The sequence below is a fragment of the Phaenicophaeus curvirostris genome, chromosome 9, assembly GCF_032191515.1.
Source record: "Phaenicophaeus curvirostris isolate KB17595 chromosome 9, BPBGC_Pcur_1.0, whole genome shotgun sequence".
NCBI classification, from domain to species: Eukaryota; Metazoa; Chordata; class Aves; order Cuculiformes; family Cuculidae; genus Phaenicophaeus; species Phaenicophaeus curvirostris.
This window is the reverse complement of record NC_091400.1, coordinates 26,338,750-26,350,910: the sequence shown is the minus strand read 5'-3', so window position 1 is coordinate 26,350,910 and position 12,161 is coordinate 26,338,750. Positions and strand designations below refer to the sequence as shown.

At 40.1% G+C, this 12,161-nt stretch overlaps 1 protein-coding gene across 6 annotated transcripts in view; it reads left to right on the top strand.

Annotated features, from left to right (window-relative positions):
• Positions 1 to 12,161, top strand: part of GPRIN2 (G protein regulated inducer of neurite outgrowth 2) — a 34,330-nt gene that overhangs the window by 14,033 nt on the left and 8,136 nt on the right. The window contains exon 1 of one of the 6 annotated variants that reach the window (XM_069863981.1): positions 11,095 to 11,115. The exons of the other annotated variants lie outside the window; for them this stretch is intronic. The gene's annotated coding sequence lies outside the window, so the exon portion shown is untranslated. Of the gene's footprint in view, positions 1 to 11,094; positions 11,116 to 12,161 lie in introns of those variants that run through there. 6 annotated transcript variants of the gene reach the window in all.

Genomic DNA, 12,161 nt, shown 5'->3' with positions numbered 1-12,161 from the left:
ACATAATCCCATTCATCTTATTCCCCTGCACAGCTGCAAGTTTATTAAGATGCTTTTTGGTTATCTTTTGTCTGAATGTTGGGGTTTTGATACTAAAACACATAGTAAATTGTATTGCTTTAAATTGTTACCTCTTAGTACTGATCTGCTGGAGAATGGTTTCCCTTGTTTTTTCCACCATGTGTACCACATGTTGTGTTAATTTCTAAGAAGTTAAGATCCGCACTAGAGAGAACCTGAGGAGTATTTCATTACCTTCTGCATATCAGCTTTGTTTTGCACTCTTCTTTCTTCGGTAAATGATAAATCACTATTTAGAATGATGAATACAATTTTCTCTTAAACTGAAACATGTCTTTTCTGAAGTCAGAGATTTGATTTGACTTGGCTTTTTGTTGTCACTAGAGTATGTGTTTTAAATCAGAGACCATATTAGAAGAGTGTTTTGTGCATATGTTGTGTTCTATAAACTCCTTTGTGCTAATGCTCTTCTATATTTTAGGGGAAGAGGTTTAAAACGGAGAGAGAGAGCAAGCAGTTATTTCTTTTTAGAGAACTCCAAGCATGAACGGTGACTGGAAAGATAACCATTAGATAAATACATTTTATAAGATGTTGATTTTGTGCATAAATAGGATCAACCACATAAAGATCAAAATCTACGTCTTTTCCAGTGACTCACGCTTCAAAGTAATCATCTGATACAAACCCATCAGTAATTTCCTTGCAGCAAGGCATTGATTAAAGCTTGCAAATAGTTGTTTGCATGTTTAAGGTTAAGCATATGGTTCAATGTTTGCAATAAGATCCAAGTTGAAAGAGGTCTGCGTGGAGTCTTTGTGTAAAAGATTTAGGTTTGGGGAAGGTTTCATTTATGGGGGCGGATTAGATGAGGGTTTCATGTTTTCTTGTCATGGCTCAGTTACTCTGTAAAACATTTATCTCTGATTATGGGATTTTGTTGATTTTTGCCATCCAGACGTTTTATCTGAACTATCTGTTAGACAGAGCTGCAATTGCAGTTCAGTTTATCTGGCAATTACCTAGGGCTGCATAAACAACACAAGCAGTAAACTGCTCTGTGATGTCTTGAGTTGGTTTATAATAGCCAATGTGAGAATTCCCCATTAGATAACCATGTCAAATCTACATTTTTTCCTTCTGTGGTCAACTATACATATTCAAAATACACTTTAAAAATAAGAGTGTATGGGGGAGGGTGGAATAGACTGAAGTTGTTATTGATGATAGTTATACCTCTGAAGTTTAATTTTCTTTTTCCTGTTAAGGGAAATGACAAAGGGTAAATTGGGCATAGCTTTAAAACACTCTGGATGAGCAGAGGTATTTTCTGTACCAGTGAGACAGGGTACACCTGTCTGCAGGCTGGTGAGTTCTGTGGGAACAGCAGCAAACCCTTCCTCCTTCTTCAGCAACAATTCTGGAGATGAAAGAGGCCAAGTTCTCCATCCCTTTCACCTACTGTCAATGTCTTAAAATGAGGATGGAGTGTACTTGTGTGGTCCCTTCTGGCCCTTTGGTTAATTCTTGCTGTTTTATCAAACAGTAATAAGAGTTTTTAAACTAGTATAAACTGTAGAGCTGTACGCATACAGGGTATCATTTGTGAAAACACTGCTCTTCGGGCTATTAAAATTCTGGGAGATCCGAATCATCCAAACTCATAATAGTCTTTTTTTATCTTGAGGGGAGGGCGGGGGTGGTGGTGTTTCAATGGTGAGAGATATCTTCCTGTGAAAGCAAAAAGAGGGAGGAGAATGAAAATAAGTGTTGGAGTAGAGTGATGAGGAATATTTGCATGAGGGATACAATGGGAAGGCAGGGAACTGAGATATTAAATGAGCCATTCTCTGGTTAATACCATTTAATGTGATATTATATATGAATGCTTTATAACTAATGAATTGATCTAAAGCTCTGCAGCTGATAGTTCATATGCATATTAAGAACTATCCTTTGTGAGTATCTCGTTTCCTTAGTGCATGGTGTGGAGGAAGATGGTCTTTCCTTTACAAAAGCTGTTGAAGTTCTTCAGAATAAAATTCCACACAGAGAAATTATCTTTAGCAACAAGAACCGCAAAAAAAAAATCTTTTGGGGCTGCTTAGGTATATATACTTAGAGCATGGGAACAGGGACAGGCAATCTAAATGAAGTTGACATCAGCGAGGTTTTTGCTAGTGTGGTGTCAAGTGGGAGCATTAAGCATGTGAGTTATATCCAAGCATCATTCTGCACCAGAAAAAGCATCATGAGAAAGATCACCTTTAAACTGCCCTGTCCCTGTGTGCATCTTTAAAGCAGTATGTCTCCTGAAATTATGGTTTAATTCTTGCACATTGTGGATTTAATACAAAACAGAGAAAGGAATGGGAGTATTTCTCCATCTGCAGAATGTTTGCTAATTAAGCTTTAGCAAGGGCACATCTGAGTGTGCAAATGAAGGTTAATGGGATTGAGCAGTTTTAAGACCTTCATTTGACTTGCAGAGCTTTACTGTTGTCAACAGTGCATAAGGCTGACAGAACCCAGTTCATCTGAGCTGAACTGAAAGGTCTGACTTCTTCAGCTCAAACTAAGCAGACCTGACATGGAAATTGGAGAGATGATGAATGCACAAAGCCACTCTAATTCTTCTAAACTTGATTTTTTTTTTTTAAACATTTGAAATGATTGTATTGCTTTCAGCAAAGAATCTGCTGGGGAAGTTCATAGAATCATGGAATGACCTGAGTTGGAAGGGACCCACAAGGATCGTTGAGTCCAACTCCTAGTTCAGCGTTTGTGCCTGAACAGGGTGGATAAGTAAGTCCTGAAATGTTTTCACACATAAAGACTCATCTTTTTGTAGCAGTTTTATTTGGTTCTGGATGGCCTCTAGATTGGAGAAGGGGTGCTGTGCTTTTGTTGATATAGTAACAAGAAAGGTGCTAACAGATGGGAAAGAAACTTCTGGAGTTCACTGCCTCCTTTACATGTGTCACTTTGTAGAACACAGGAACCACTTTCGTGGTTCTCTTCAAAAGTCATTTGTGGTTTGCCTCATTTCAGTAACAGGTACAGGTTTCACTGTTTAAACAAATGATTTAATATTGCAAACTGGTTGCACATTCCTGCTTCATTTGAAGCTCAGGAGAGAAGCTATATAAAAACTGTTCATGGGGCAATGACAGATAAAAGCACAACATTATGAAAACAATTAAAAAGAAGTATTGAATCATTCAGCTCAGAAGATACATTGAGCACTCATCTATTCCAGCCTCCTGCTCAAAGCAGAGCCAGTTGTGAGGTCAGATCAGATTCCTTAGGGCTTTGAGCACTTAGGTCTTGAATATGGTCAAACCAATGTTTGAAAAGCGAAGAAATCATTTAATAGAGACTTAGTTCTTTAGAATCAGTATCTTATTGCCAGCAGTTAACAGCTGATGCTTAAAAGAGTTATCCTCTAGCTCTCTAGGTCATACAGGTGAGATCATCCCCCTTCCTGCTGATGGCAGGAACCTGCATTTTCTTGCAGCTCCTGAGTTGTTCCAATTTTATACCTCAATATTTTGTGTTTCTGGCCTTATTAAATGTTAATAAGCAAGTAATGACTTCTGCAGCTCATTTTGTGGTTGAGATTAACAAAGAAGAGGGGAAACTTCCTTGTTTACATAGAGCAGAGTGTTCTTGAGGAAGTTCTTGCGGAAGACAAACATTTGCAAGCTTTTGTCTGCTGCTTTACCATGTCTTGTTTTTTCTCTCTTTAAGATCTCTGGTGTCAAACGTGCTTTGGATCGCATCTTGTGAGCTCTCCTCTAGCTAAGCTCTAATGTTTTCCTTCTCCCAGTCCTGAGAGAGTAGAGACATTCTCCCTTTCATCCCTTTCAGATGGTTGCTGAGAACCATCGATAACAGTTTCCCACATAGGTCTGATTAGGCCACAGAGTAATTGGGACAGTTGCATTTTAGAGAGAGAGAGACACCATGCTTTGACATAATAACTATTATTTATGGTGACATATCAAGTTTGTTTTTTCTAGTTCCTCAGGCATTCTTTCTTTATATACTTTCAAAGCTAACTTATCATACAGTCAGACAACAAGAACTTTTAGCAGCATAAAGAAACTCGATTAGAGAGTCACAGTCATAGTCCTTTGACTCGACTATATGTATACAGCACCACTCATCCCTCTGGACAGAGACTGCCAGTTCTTTTCCAGCTTCAAGATATATAAAAGACAGCTTGCAGCGTGAAGTGAAGACTTCAACTTGTCAGAGAATCTCTCTGCCAGAGAGATTTTCATGAAAAGTTCATCGTAGTAAATAAAAGCTTGTCAGTGCACGCAGCACTGCAGGACAACATGATCTGCTATTGTGGCAGCTCTGCTTATAAAGGGATCACGAATCTGTTTACAATAAATCATTGCTACTTAATATACCATGCATATATAATAACACATGCCATTAGCATGTGTATTATGTATGCAGTATATGCATATGACACCTAATTGGAGACATTCTCTTAATACTGGTTTTACGTGTTTGAAATCCTTAGGATTATTCATCCTCACTTGTTGCTGGGAAGCTGGGGAGGCAGTGCTTTAAACAGATGCTTCTGGGGCCTGGTTAGCATCTGAACTGTACTGGTAAGATAGTTTTCTGCAAGTGCAACAAGAGTTTAACATAGAGATGCTCCACTATTTTCTTTCAAAGCAAATATTACAAAAGAATGGCCAGAATACATTCTTCTCGATGTCTTATGTTTAATAGTTTTTATTCTGGGATTTCAGCATGCTCTGCAGTCACAAATTAAGCCTTTAAAAACCTACATCAGGGGCTTCAGGTTCTAATCCATGAGTCACAGATCAGTAAACTGAGTCACAAAGTGAGTGACTTGCTCAAGGTCATGCAGTATGTCAGTGTGCACAGACAGAATTAGAAGGCAATTGTTTCCTCTTTCTAATTACTGTCACTGAAATAATGAAATAATTTTTTTTTTTTAAACCTTGTGTAGGTAAAAACAAGGGAACAAGAAATGAGGGTAAAATACTAGGTCTTGCTAGATAAGTTGCCATTTTTTTTTAGGCAGGAAAGAGATGTAACTATTAGATGCAGAAGAATAAACCATCTTTGATGGTTTTGGTGGGGCATCTTTCAGTCTATAAATATTATCTTCCTTCACCCTAACAGAAAGCGCTTCAGATTACTGTGACTTTTGTTTATGTCACCGTTATTCCTGTTTGCTATAGAAATTGCCACCCTTCTGTTAAGGATGATATGTGAACATGAAAAGCTGTTGTACTTGCAGCTGTATCTAGTCGGTATTTTGAAGGCAGATTTGAACTTGCTTTGTCTGCCACCAAAACTAGTTATAAAGCTTTGGTCTCTGTCAGCATAACACTGAGACCAAGTGAGTGGATTTTTCTGGGAGGCTGAGCTCTGCGCTTGAGCCACCTTCTTCCAGCCAGCACTGAGCACCCACCAGCTGTCCCTTGACTCACAGAGACTGTGTCACAGAGCTTTAGATGTCAGATGTACATTCACTTGTCAGGGTGCAGCATCTCATTGCCCTTGTATTCAAAAGTAATTAACTACAGTGCTGAATCCTCAAGATTAAGCTGGGATATCCATAGGGCAGGGAGGTTGAGCCAAGTTGAGTTTCTATCTTCCCTCTGACTGTTGCTTTTGTGCTTTCAAGCAAGAAGCAAAAATACTATTTGAATATTTTCTACTAAACACAAGTATCCACCAATAAGATGAGAGGAAATGGCCTCAAGGTGCATCAGGAGAGGTTTAGACTGGTTAGTTAGGAAACATTTCTTTGCTGACAGAGTGATGAAGCATTCGATCAAGCTGCCCAGGGAAGTGGTGGAGTCACCATCTCTGGGGGTGTTCAGAAAAAGTGTAGACATGGCACTGTGGGACTTATTTAGTAGGCACAGTGGTGTTGGGCTGACAGTTAGACTTGATGATCTTAGAGGTCTTTTCCAACCTTAATGATTCTATGAATTGACAAGTAGATATTTTAATAACTTAGCCAGTTTAGGTGGAGTTTTTTGGACAAGCGAACTGTGGGCCTCTGTGAAGGTTGCATTAAGATGTAACTGTGAGATTGGAAGCAGGCTTTAAGTGCGCTTTTGGTTTTCGGTGTGCTTTTTAAGTTCATAATGCTTCACAGGTAACTGACTGACACAGTTTGCGGAGCTGGGTCTCTGATGGGGCAAGGCTTGCTGAGCAAGCCATGGCCATGTGGTTTTGCAGAGTTCCAGATGGCTGGGTTTGCTTTGGTGGTCTGTGCAGGACAGAAGAGTGGACCCAAAAAGGGAGCTCTGAGGAGGATGAGTCGTTCAATAGCAGGCTGGCCCTGTCCCCTCCAAACTGGATGTGATGGAATAGGATTTGATCCTCTGCTGTGAAAAAGAAAAGGTTTACTAGTGTCTGTCTCTCAGAAATAAATCCAAATGTAGTGAGGTCACTGCAAATTTTGTGCATTAAAGATTAATTCCTAAAGAAATTATGAAATGCTTCTCTCTCAGGACTTTTGTACTGCCAGTGGACATTAGTAGCCAGCAATTCCAAACAGCATAAACCCGGCAGCTGAATTAACAGTTTCATTTTGCATAATTCCGCTTAAACCAGCAAGGCAATTACGTTAATGCACCACTTCTGCAGGCACACACTGTTCACTCTGAGCGTGACTCTAGGTCAGTGTTGCCTGCTGTCATAATATTTGATGCCTTTTTAAAGCCCCAGCTGCTGAAAACAGCTGATTACATGACCATATCTGCATATTTCATTTGTAATGAAAATGTTTTTAGTCTTCTGACTGAAGAGACAAGCTTTAAAGAAGTGAGCTGTCAAATACTAACAGTGAGCATCGAATATGACTACAATATCTCATATTTTAGCTTTGGGTGTATTGCAGAGCAGCTTGTACACTGTGGTATGTCTATGTGCACATAGTGGGAGTAATGTTTTGCCTATAAATTTAGATCCCTAGTTATTTCTGGGACAGATGATTAAATAAAGAAAGGTGGCAAAGAGGACACACAGTTGCACAGTGGATCATGTGGTTGCCTCAGGACGGCATCCCTACACATGCCTCCCTTGTGATGGAGTCCACTCCGCACTGGTTTCCCAATAATTTCTTTACAGCCCCATATGAATTCCCCTTCCTAGGAATACAATTCATGTTGTCGTTAGAATAGCCTTTAGTTCATCCTTCTCTGGCTCTCCTCTCATGTCAGTCTCTTTTTAGCCTTTTTCATGTCAGAATTTAGAGTTCCCAGCTCTGCTCTCCTGGCTCAGACTCTATCAGGGCTGTGGGCTGCCCTGCCTGTTTCTTAAAAGCAAATGCTCATCCTCTTGTGTGACTTTTCTTATGCTGTTTGGATAATTGTGGACACAATGGCCTTGTCGTTCAGCCCTGAGGTGAATGTATAGATAAATGTTTGAATCCACTCACTTTCTGACACAGAAACTATTTTGTTATCCCTGGATACTGGTCACCAGGCTACTCAGTGTTTGGGAAGGGGACTCTGCCTGTGTCCCCAGTAAGGAGACAGGTGAGGGTTACTCGGTAAGAAGGGGATTCATTCCTTTGCATGGGGTTGCCAGTCAACGCAGAGACACATCTGTCTGGTGTGCTCACCTTCAGATAGGGAAAAGAAAAAGTCCTGTAGAAAAATGTGGTAGACAAGGCGCTAATTAACAGAAATTAAAGCAAAGCTGTGACTTGCCAGCTTATATCTATGCAAAACACACCATCTATGCTTTTTCTGTGTGTCACAACGGTTCTGCTGTTGTGTTTTCTACCCTGTCAAATGTACTTCTCTTCCTTCTCCTCCAAGTGAAGCATGGTCCTGGTGACGTGCACTGCAGTTACTGCTGCTTTTAGTGGTCCGGAATGGAAAAATGATCCCATTCACTTTCATACACAGCACACGCTTGTCTGTTGTGTGCGTCTGATGGTATTTGTAGATGCTCAGCTCAATCTGTCCTGTAGATCTGTATGGAACTTGGAAATAGAAGATGACCCAAAATATTTGCAAGAGTGTGTTAGCAGATTGAACTGAACAAGGTGCAGTTCATTTATAATGGTATTCCGAAATGGAAAGCCTAAAGAAAGATGATGGATTAAAGGTTAAGTAATTGGGGTGTCAGCCACGTTCTATACTAATGTAGTTGCATTGATATAGTTGTATTCACAGAATTTAGATAAATTCCTTGAGTTCCCTGGTATCTTTTGCCCTGTTATAGCTCCTATATTTCTTCCTTTCCCTTATACCTCACCAAAATATAATAACTATTAAAACCACCAAAACCCCCCTAATCCCAGACACTTCAATCTCTAAGCTTTTTACCATGGCTAATCCTGTTTTGCCAATGCCTTTCAAGTGGTTTCACTCCCCTGCCCAACAGCAGAAGCTTGTGATTACAATTAATGGAGTATTTCTTTCAGGGAAGTGTAGCTGGGGAGAGACCATCAGGTCTGTAATACCAGCATGGCAGCCTTTGTGGAAGTGCAAACCAGATTTTTTTTATTTCATGCCAGTTACTGGTAAGTCTTAATGTGGGCAAGCAGGGACAACATTTTAAATGTGACCGTACTCTGTTTTTTTTTAATTTAGGTAGTATAAGCCTCTTTAAAATGAGGGCAGCTCTGAAAGAAATTAATATCATCTTAGATTATGTTCCTTTTTATGTCATTTTACAATGGTACACATCAATCCTAGAAGTTCAGTCGTAGATGCCAGTAAGGAAGATGAATTTCTTAAAAGACTGGACCTGAGAGAACACAACATGGAAGTGCTGCAGTGCTTCTCATGCCAAAGGTAACTTGGTTGTTTAGGCAGAAATTTAGTTATTTCTGCAGGTACTGTCTTGTGTCCCAGGCTGGTGTCAACAGTGTCTGTGGCTGAGTGACAGCTGCCCCTTAGGTTGTAATTAAAGTTTGCTTACTTTAACCATAAAATGCTCTTGCTTTTTCAAATCTATAACCATGGTGTTTGTAATTAGATTAAATAGAGTTAAAAAACTATATATAGCAGCCTTCTGTTCCAGTGAATCTCCTAAGTTAATTAAAGTCACACTATTCTCCTTGTATAAAATATACATGCATTTGAATGGGAGTTTGCTGCTATTGCAGGAATTCTGTGTTTGTGTTATGAAGCTGATTATTGTACAGGTTACCAAGTGCTGATGCACAGCGGGTCCGGAACAATCAAATGCTTTGCAACTTCTCAAAAAGTACCAGAGGTCTCCATGGAGGGTCCTGGTCAGTACCCAAAATTAACAGTTACCATCCAAAAGTTTTGATATGGATCAAAATACCTAACTCTTCCAAATTCATAGACTCATGGAATGGGTTGGGTTGGAAGGGACCTTAAAGCCCATCTAGTTCCACTCCCCTTTCATGGGCAGGGACACCTCCCACTGGATCAGGTTGCTCAAAGCTCCATCCAACCTGGCCTTGAACAAATCCAGGGATGGGGCAGCTACGACTTCTCTGAGCAACCTTTGCCAGTGCTTCCCCACCCTAGTGGGGAATGCAGGAATTCCACACTTGCATTGTATTGCTGTCTACTCAGAAACTGGTTGATTTTATCACTTATTTTGCAGCCAGATGCTAGTTTTGAAAGCATAAAATGAAACGTATGAAGGAAAAAATATATATACATATATGTGTATTGATTGTACGACCAGCACAGTGAAGAAGGGTGGAACAGCTTTTACTCACTATTACAAGTCTTGTTGGTTTATGAGTTGACCATTGCAGATATATAAAGCAAAAGAAAACTGTAGAAAGGTTAGTGAAGTCAATCTCCGGCACTGCATGTATTCTTCTAGTAAAGAGTATTTAATTTTACATTAAATTTCTTTTTGTCTCTTTCCAAATTCTGCAGCTAACTTGTATTGTTTACGAGCAGGCAATTCATACTGCCTCGCAGTAGCTTTAGTTCCTGTAGTAACAGAGAACTTACAAAAGAGCACAGTGTCCTGCAGCTTACTAAGTTATGGTGCAGATTTTTCCTTGAGACAGTACTCAGAAAAAAAATCCTTTCCTGGGATAAAATATCCAGCAGCTGTGTTACTTTTATGGCATTTTGTAGGTTTTTTTTCTTTGCTCGTTGGAGGAAATGCAAGCATGGCTGGATTTCTTTTGTTATTAACAGATTGTCTTATGTTAAACATCCCATGTTACTCTCCTTGTTATAAAAGCTAAAATTTTATCATTTGAAGGTGAAAGAGGGGAGATTTTGATGAGATATTAGGAAGAAATGTTTTGCCGTGAGAATGGTGAGGCATTGGCCCAGGTTGCCCAGAGAAGCTGTAGCTGCCCCATCCCTGGAGGTGTCCAAGGCCAGGTTGGATGGGGCTTGGAGCAACTTTATCCAGTGGGAGGTTGGAACTGGATGGGCTTTAAGGCCCCTTCTAACCCAAACCACTCTATGATTCTATGGTTTGTTTTGTGGATGTCTTGTTTATCCTGTCACTCTCTTTTGAAGCCTGCCAATGCAGAGAAAAAAGCAATCGGTAGCAAATATAAAATGCAGGAGCTAAGTACTGTAGTATCATGTGGTATTATTATCTTACGTGAAAGCTTGCTCTGTATATTGACATGATTGTAAAAAATTATTCCACACGCTATCTACTCGTGTTTGTTGTCAAAACTGTAATTAAAAGTACTTGCATAGAGTATAAAAATATTGAAGAATTTTTAATTCATAGTTAATTTACCAGTGAATGCCTTTCAGTTGATAACATACATTATATTTAATATTTTGGGACTAAATTTACTGGTGCATTAAATAGGTCACAACTTTAATCATAAGTCATAGCAAAATACAAATTTGTTGCTTTAAAGTAGTTCAGTGGAATTAGTGAAAGCAGCCTAGATCCCCTCATAAGCTATCTGAAGCTAAGCCAAAAATAGTGGATGTTAATTCCATTTCTATCCTAATCCTTTCTCTGCTTTCCTAACAATTTTCTATATATTCATAGCAAGGTATCTGTCAGGAAGTTCATGTTTTCTGGTTTGCGTATCCAGGTGAAGATTTCCCTTGAATTAGCAAAGGAAAATCTCTCAGATCAACTCAGAACCTACAACAGGTATTGTTGAATAAAACTACTTCCTTACAAATTATGTATTTACTTTTTAAAAGGCAGAGTTAAGCAAAGCAGTCTTCTCTGCCCAACATGCTCAAAAGAGTTGTTTCAGGTCTCTAAGGACCCACTACCTCAGCTGTGTTTATCTCCATGTTTCACATGAGAAATCCATTCCTGATTAGCTGATTCACCAAATGCAATGGCATTGCATGACTATGACATTGGAGAGGTTCCATGTTTGCGTTTTTTAAGAAGTTTGTGACACCTCTCCCAGTACCTGCCACCAGCCCCTCTCCAGTATATCAGCTGGTATAACCCTCCAGGCATCCTGCCTCAACCCCTTCGTGGAAGGCAGCAGCTGGATGCATGAGCATGAGCTCGTGTCAGGAGAACAGCAGCTCTGGTGTTTGCTCACGCAGCAGCGTGTCTCTTCTGCAGGAACGCAGATGTACACGTCAGAGTTTTTGTGTACCAGAACCGGCATCTCACACGTGAAGCAGAGAGAGTGTGGGAAGGTTAGTATGGGCTTGCGTAGAATCATAGAATGGTTTGGGCTGAAAGGGACCTTAAAACCTCTCCAGTTCCACCCACCCTGCCATGGGCAGGGACACCTTCCCCTGAATCAGGTTGCTCAAAGCCCCATCCAACCTGGTCTTGAACACCTCCAGGGATGGAGCAGCCACAGCTTCCCTGGGCAACCTGTGCCAGTGCCTCCCCACCCTCACAGGAAAACAGTTCTTCATAATATCTCATCTAAATCTATTCTTTCAGCTTCAACCAGCATCCTCCATCCTATCACTGCACTCCCTGATAAAGAGCCTCTCCCCATCTGCATTTCCAAAGCCCTAGGAAGAAGGGCACAGCATGTACAGGGTTGCTCTGAGTTTATCCCATTAGTATCCATGTGGCTGGATCGATGATTTGGTGTAGTAGGTCAGCTTAAAAAAAAATTAAAAAAAGAAAGAAAAGCAAAAGGGAAAGAAAGGAAAAGAGAGGAGAGGAGGGGAGAGGGAGAGGAGAGATAAAAATGAGGGTCAGCAAGTTGATGT